General features: G+C 37.4%; 1 pseudogene; it reads left to right on the top strand.

Moving 5' to 3' along the window:
• The first annotated feature begins 5,633 nt into the window (after positions 1-5,633).
• Positions 5,634-6,531, top strand: LOC102244378 (annotated as a pseudogene).
• The last annotated feature ends 859 nt before the right edge of the window (positions 6,532-7,390 follow it).

Below are 7,390 nucleotides of genomic sequence, written 5' to 3'. Positions count from 1 at the left end.
TTTTCACATATGGCTTTGCTGACATTTGACTATTTTTATTTTACTTACACAAAAGAATATTTCAATGCCCAATCAAATAATAGTTACTAGAAAAATTTGGTTAGAAGTATAGTGTCATCACCTGGGTGTCATAAAATAAATACTGTCTTGGCAATTTGGGTTCTTGTTTTAATTTTAATTCATACTTTATTGATTTAATTAATAAATTCACCAGATTTATGATTTTGAGAAGGGAACCTTTCCAGGATACATTTCATCATTTGCAATATAGGGAAAGTTATCTAGGTCCTGTGTCTTTTCTCCTTAGCTTAAAAAAATTTTATACTCATTAATTAATTCACTCAACTAATATTTTGTGATTTGTTTTGATACTTAATATATTATAGCCAATTATCTAGGCTTTGAGAGTATAACAGTGACTAAAAAAGGCAAAATTCCCTTATAAGTTATAAATAATACCAGGTTTTCCTTAATTTTCCTAAAATTACAAAAATATTCTTCTAAGAGAATACACTATCAAGGACCTTATAATTATTCTGACTAGAAATAGTATCCTCTAAATCTCAAGTTACTTGCTGGTTACTGGATGTAGGGCATTGTCTACCCATTGTCTATGTTGTACACCAGGAAAGTTAGAGAATGCACTCAGCACTGCCACTTTGGAAATCTGCATCTCAAGATAATTCTAAAGTTGGTCTGAAAATTTTATCAATATCAATAGAAATGCAATAAGTAGAAGTAGCAGATGTGAGAAAAAGTAGAAGAGTCATCACTAGGTTTTCATTTGTTTGCAATTCAGGGCATGGCTTCCCAGGGATCTGTAAGGGTTTGAATATAAAATGTCCTGGTTTTACATACTTTACCCTCTTGTGAATATTTGGTAAAACCAAGACATTTTTTTATAACAACTAAACTTTGTGTTCTATGTGCCTCCTCTTCCCATTGACCTTTTTTGCCTAGCAACTGCATTCATTGCTGGGAGCATCCAGAGAACTAGCAGAAAACACATTCTCTTCAAAGACTATATTAAACATATTGACCTGATTTTTTTTTTTCCTCACACAGCTTCCGACATCAAATGAGATGGTTTTCTTTTGTTGTTGTTGTTTTTCTCTCCTGACACCAAATACATGGTATGTTTTACATCTTCACTTCTCCAAGTCTTTGAGACCAACTGGCTGTCCACGAATTCAATTCAACTCAGACACTGTCCAACTAGAGTTAGCCTCAGATCTCACAAGTTAAAGGGCCAGTCCCACAAGACTGTCTCCACTTCAGACAGCATTTGCAAGTCCTGGCCCACTGACATTTCTAACCAAGTGCCTACTAATAAATCAGGAGTTCCGAGAATCTCTACTTAGGTTTATAATTCACTAGAGAGGCTCACAGAACTCAGGAAAGCACTTTACTTACTATTACTAGTTTTCTATTACTAGTTTGCTATAAACTATACAACTCAGGAACAGCAAATTCATAAGGCAAGGTTTGAAGCTGCCTAACCCTTTCCTGCTATACCACCTTCACAGTATCTTCATGGATTACTGACCCAAAAGCTCTCTGCGGTGTTTTCTGTGTTGTTTTTTAGGTGTCATTATGTAGGCATGTTTAATTAAATCATTGGCTACTGGTAATTAACTCAATTTTCAGTCCCTCTCTCTTCTTGGAGCTTGTGGGGGTGGGGTTAAAAGTTTCAAGCTTCTAATCAATGTTTGGCATTTCTAGCAACTAGCCCCCATCCTGAAGGTGTCTAAGAGACCCCCTCCACTACCACCACCACTAAGAGTTGCCTCATTAGAACAAAAAGCAAGCTTCTGTCACCCTTATCACTCAGTGAATTCCAAGGGTTTTTGAGAACTCTGTGCCAGGAACAAAGACCAAATATCTTCCTATGATACCACAACCATATACAGAAAGAAGACTTTTTAAGACTGCCCATTTGATGTAGTTATAGACATACTAAAAGATTGTTTTGAGGATAACTAAAATTCATATTTTTCACCATTAAGTTCAGGTACACTAACAATTATTCAAAATGGAAAACCAATTAAGAGATCTACAGACTAATTAGTAATCCTTGTATAATAAAAAGTAGTATGAATATATTTAGGTTTTTATGATTCTTTAAAGGGTACATAGTAGACATTATAACTTGATAAACTGCAAAATTAGTTCTCCTATTATTCTCTGATATCCTGTAGGCTTTTTTCTCTATTTACCTTATCATGTCAACTTATTTTAATCTGAAAGAATATTGAGCAACTCATATTTTAATAAGAAAAGCTAGTAGTTTTTAAACTAATTAAGAATTTTTAATTTTGAAATATTTGTTGTATAGTTATCAATCTTTTCTTACTTTTATAAAATTTATATATTTAAAATGTATTAATTATAACTATTATACATTTGCTTTTTAAAATTGCCTAAACTTGCTCCAAAAAAAAATAAATTGGTATAATTTTGTGGAAGTAAGACTTAATACGTCAAGATTTCCATGACATATTAGGTGTGTAAATAAATCCTGCCTAACAAAGGTATTTGTGCCTTCTTTCTAAAATAGAAAGAACAGTGAAGCCATATTATTAAGGGTTGAGTTTAATGAAAATGGGTCCCAACTCTGGGACTATTAATGTTCCTACATTGTTTCTGCTGTGATGACCAAATAATTTGGTTTTAGCCTTATTAACAGTACTATTTCAAAAAGTTATGACCATAGTATCAACTGATTGTTTTTAGTATAATAATTATCCATCAATTAAGTTGTTTATTGAAGCTTTAGCACACTCTGCCAAAAATTATTTAATTTTGTATATGTTTGGTGTTTTCTTTTTTTTTTTTTTCTGCTTCATCGAGGACTCTATAAAAAGAGATACTTTAAAGATACTTTTATCACCCATAAAAGAATAAATAATCTTTGGGTTACTCAAAGTAGCTTTGCTCCTGGGTGAAGGGTGATGTAGAGGATCACTTAAAATACTAAGAGAAGAAGATCTGAGAATGATGAATGAGCTCTTTTACTATATGAAAACTTTTGTGTTGTGAGAGTGCAAAATGATAAGCTTCCAGACCTGGCAAGAGACTGGGGAATATTGGGATATGTGGGATTAACTGAGACTTTATATACAATAAAAGGGGGTCACTTGAACAAATCATAATTCAGACTTTCAGGGCCATCTGGGAGCCCTAAGCGGGTAGTTTTGAGGAAGTGGATAGGTTTTACAACTTGGCCCAGTGAGAGTATTCATTTCAGTATCCATTCTAGATGTTCTAGATTTATATTATTCTCTTAGCACAATAACCAGCTGGTTTTTATTATCGTCAGTGACACTCATTGTGGTCACTGTGGGATATAATGCAGTCTTAATTGTTTGTTCATATGTGAATCAGGAATTTTGTGCTTCTAATCTTTTTAACATAGAATTTAGCTTGACCAGCTACCCTCTCCTCACTTCCTCATGATAAGTACTTTAAGAGACTGTAAACTGCAATTGTCTTGGTTGCCTTAAATTGGCAACTTCTCAGATAAGCAAAATATTCTGGGGACAGACTGGGTGTGTTAATGGTATTTAGCACTGGAGGAAGGAAAAGTGCTTACTATCCTACACTAATAAAAGAGAAAGATGCAAATTGACCGTACCTTTGCAATGCCCACCAGCCAATCAGGAGTGAGTATTCAAATTAACCCAACAACAATGGCAGGTTAATTTGCATACGAAGGTGCCAATTGGCTGGGGGTGGGGCTGGACACTTGCATAGTCGCCATGGCGATGACGCAAGCATCCCACCCCGCCCCAACTGCTCTGGGCCTCTGGGCAGGGTGGGAAGGCAGAAAGTCGGCCTCCAGGCCAGAGCGAAGGCAGTGCCGACAGCCAGGGGAAGGAAGGCTCATTCTTGCACAAATCTTCATGCATCGGGCCTCTAGTATTTATATAATGAGAAAGATGAGACAATATCGGCCTGTGTGAAATTTACATTATGATAAAAAAAAATGTTCTATTAGGCTCTGGTGGTTAAAAGGAAGAGAGTCATTCAAATTACTTCTAGTAATAAAGAATATGTCTTAAGAGTAACTGTTCAACCAAAGAAAAGAATTGCATAATTAGGCCATAAGCAGATGGAAATCATAATATTGCAGACCATTGAGAAAATTTAGAAACCTAAGTTTCTTTGGGGGATCTAAGGCAGTACTGAGAATATTAGCTATAGGAGATTGGACAGAATCATTAATGATTATGTGCTCTTAATATGACCAATGACCTTTTTAAATTTCTGTTATTTTCCCTTTTTGCTGCAAGTTTATTTTGTCTTATTCTCCAATGTGCATAGATACTTAATTTGCCATATATGTTTACTTGTAACTTTTGCTTCCTCAGAAGATTGGCATGCCATGAACATTTATGAACCTAACTCTTCCTTGTCTGTCATAAACTACCTTAGGATTTCCTTGAACAGATATTTTCAGCTTTAGTCTCTGCTAAAAATTACCTTATTGCCTCCATAATGTCCAACTCAAATTCCTGAAAAATAAAATATAGTCACCTAGTCACCTGGTATTATGTTCAGTCTATTGAACAGGTAACCTTGGACTTGGTGCTCATCTATCATCTGATTTTCTATGAATTAGGGAGTGAGGAGTCAAATGATTAAAAATAGGGCTGTTTAGAATTTTTTAGGAGTTAACAATAGGAAAGCTTGAAATAAATGATGGTTCTCTAGAAAGGAATACTTCAGAACAGTGTAACGAGTAAGAATAAGATCATGTAAAACATAATGGGAACACAAGGAGATAATAACAACCAAAACTAGGAAAGCAGAGACATTTCATACAAACAATATACTTGAGTTAGAGTTGAGTAAGCATGTTCCAGGTCATCAAGTAGGTGGAAGAGCTTTTCAAAATGAAAGAATATATGCCAATGTACAGAGGAAACTCTACTATTATTTGGAAAACTATAAATAAAATGTCTGGTGGAGGAGAAGGTAAAGGCAGAAAATCTGTCAGCAATCATTTTTAGTAATAGGTAAGGGTAAGATAATGGAATTCTATATTAATGAAAATGATTATAGATATTATTCATTAGGTGATATAGAAACATGGAAGTATTTTAGGAGTCAGTGTGTGCTATAATTAGATATGCATTTTAGAAAGAGCATTCTGGCTTCATATAAGACAGAATTGAGGATGGGCTAGATGGTGATAAATTAGGAATCATTTACAATGGTGCTGTGATGAGGCAACTAGGGAATGACGTTAATAGTTGGAGTGAAGATGTAAGGATAAGTGCTAAAGCTGTTAAAGAAGAATCAGTGGCTCCTTCCTCTGTGAAATCACGATGGTGGCTGGGACCTTGAAAACATGTCCTAAAAACTGGAGGGACTAGAAGACCTCATTGCTGCTTAGTACAGTGGGGCTCTGGCTGGCGTGCTCCCTGCACCACCTTACTTCCAATTTGGCCAAACCAACCTCACACCTGAATTTCCCCATAAATTTCCTGCCAACAAATTTCCAGAATTTTAGTGTGACCATGGATTCTGTGTTTGTGAGCAGTACTGTTGCTTATTGTGTGAGCAATAAGGAGCTACTGGGAAGTACCTCAGAGTTAGCAGCCCCTGAGGTGAATGGGTGACCTTTGCTGATAACGTTCCTCACCTTGGGCATCCTGCGTCAGAAGCAGGCCACAGAAAATGTGAAGGAGGTGAGTTGCATTCTGGGGCTGCTGGATACTCACTTGAAGATGAAGACTTTTCTGGTGGGCAAATGTGTGACACTCTCAGATATCACAGTTGTCTGCACCCTGTTGTGTCTCTATAAACAGGTCCAAGAGCCTTCTAACTGCCAGGCCTTACCCAATACCAAATGCTGGTTCCTCACCTGCATTAAAAGTACCACTTCCCATCTGTCTTGGGGAAGGTGGAACTCTGTGAGAAGATGGCCCAGTTTTATGTTGAAAAGCTTGCAGACAGCCATCCTAAAAAGAAAACTACATGGAAGCACACCACAGGGGAAGAGAAAAGTTTTGGTTAGGAGGAGCAGAAACCCAGGCTAAGTAGAAAGAGGAAAGAGAAGCAGAGGCTGCCCCCACTCCTGAGGAGTAGGGGGGTGAATGTGAGCAGGTGCTGGCTGCCCAGCTAAAGGCCAACAACACCTTTGCTCACCTGCCCAAAAGGAACTTTGTGTTGAATAACTTTTGGCACACACGCGCCAACAAGGACACACTCTCTGTGGCTCTGTCATATTTTGGGAGCACTTTGATGAGAATAGCTGGAACCTGTGGTACTTCTTCCCTAAGGAGCTTACCCAGACCTTCATGAGTTGTACCTTCATCACTGGAATATTCTAGCATTTGGACTCTCTGAGAAAGAATGTCTTTTGAAACCAACAATAACAACTCCATTTTGGGAGTCCAGGTCTTCTGAGGCAGAGATTGCCTTTCTTCTGAATTGGCAGCTGAGCTAGGAGTCACATGCATGGCACATACATGGCAGAGACTGAATCCTGGTAGTAAGGACATCCAGATGCTGATTCCAGAGTAACTTTTCTGGGCATTAATTTTTTCCTGAATAAAAATTATAATAAAAATACAATCAGTTTGACATCTACAATTTATATTCTGGTGTGATAGGATGTGGTGGAGTTCAGGAATATGCCTTTTGCAAGGTACCCCTAGAGATTCTTATTCAAAAGGTCTGCAGAACACAATTTCACAAATGGCAGTATAGTTATTCTCATTTCCAAAACAATAAATTAGAGTGAAGTCAAGTGATTGCCCTGAAGTGAGCTGGGAGAACAGGTATCAGAAACAGATGCCAGTGTGTTTCTCATATACAAGCTGACTTCAGCTGCCAGGTGGAATAAAATGTCCTGAAAGCTGGTCAGAAGACTTCCAGTATTTCAAAAAACGGACCGGGCATGGGAAAATATCCTTGTCAAACATTTGCCATGTCTGGAGCCTATCTTTAATATAACTCCCTGGAAGGTACCCTTGGTGGGCATGGCTACTTAGGAATCATAACTCTGGAGTTAACCAACCTGTAGTAGAGAGGGGTTTTTATCAAGAAATATACATTAGTCTTGTTTTTATATTTTTTTAAATATATTTTTTATTGATTTTAGAGGAGAGAGAGAGAGAGAGAGAGAGAGAGAGAGAGAGAGAGAGAAACATCAAAGATGAAAGAGAATAATTGATGGGTTGTCTCCTGCATGCCCGTCCCCTCCCCCCCCCCACACACACACACACACTGGGGATGGAGCCTGCACCCCAGCCATGTGCCCTGACCGGAATCAAACCATGACTTCCTGGTTCATATGTCATCACTCAACCACTGAGCAACACCAGCTGGGTCTTGTTTTTATATTTAAACACAAGTCCAAATTGAATTTTAGACGTTTCTA

This window comes from Myotis brandtii, unplaced genomic scaffold (genome assembly GCF_000412655.1).
Source record: "Myotis brandtii unplaced genomic scaffold, ASM41265v1 scaffold567, whole genome shotgun sequence".
Lineage (NCBI taxonomy): Eukaryota > Metazoa > Chordata > Mammalia > Chiroptera > Vespertilionidae > Myotis > Myotis brandtii.
The sequence above is the reverse complement of the archived record's forward strand: the minus strand, read 5'-3'. Positions and strand labels throughout refer to the sequence as shown.